This window comes from Limulus polyphemus, unplaced genomic scaffold (assembly GCF_000517525.1).
Source record: "Limulus polyphemus unplaced genomic scaffold, Limulus_polyphemus-2.1.2 Scaffold6307, whole genome shotgun sequence".
NCBI classification, from domain to species: domain Eukaryota; kingdom Metazoa; phylum Arthropoda; class Merostomata; order Xiphosura; family Limulidae; genus Limulus; species Limulus polyphemus.
In genome coordinates, this window is record NW_013671917.1 from 2,139 (window position 1) to 2,935 (window position 797).

The following is a 797-nucleotide window of genomic DNA, read 5'->3' on the forward strand; positions in this document are numbered from 1 at the left end:
CAAATTCTGCTAAATTTGCCGCTGACTTATTCCACCATCTGCTTGAGGGTCGTCCTGGTCCATCGGAGAGCACGAAAAGGGCTGTCAAGAGGAGCATCGAAACAGATCCCAGATTAACGAATGCAGAAGTGGCCAAAGTTGGTGGGATGAGCCCTAAATCTGTTTAACGGATTCTTCACAGATTGAGTTATCGTTGCAGAGCAGCTAGACGGAAGTCCTTATTAAGACTTGCCAACATAGTCAGACGAAAGAAGTGGGCAAGTGATATGATGACGAAGCCTCTGGACTTTTGGAAGACCTTATTGTTCTCAGACGAATCAAGATTCTCTCAATTTTCGGACAGTGGAAGGATATGGGTCTAGAGAATGCCTCACCAAGAGTTTTGGCGCAACCGATTGCAGCCAACTGTGAAGTATGATGGTTTCAGCGTGATGGTTTGGGGAGCTCTTTGAGTTGGTGGGAGATCGAGCTCAGTGCAGTGCGTTGGCAACATAAATTTTGCGAAATACGTGTTCTTGTCCACGAAGCCCGATGAATAAAGTGGCAAGAGTCCTTCCTACAATATTTTGCCCTCGGGTTTCGTGGACAAGAACACAGCGTTGTTCGAGGAAGATGGAGCACCGTGTCACACTACTAGAAACACCCAAAAGTGGCAGCAAGAAAATGATATCCAGAAGTTGCCCTGGCCGAGCCAAACTCCTGACATGAACCCCATCGAAAACCTCTGGGCCATACTCGACCGGCAAGTCAAGAAACAACCAAAAAAAAACCAACTTCGAGGAGCGATCTACTCCAAG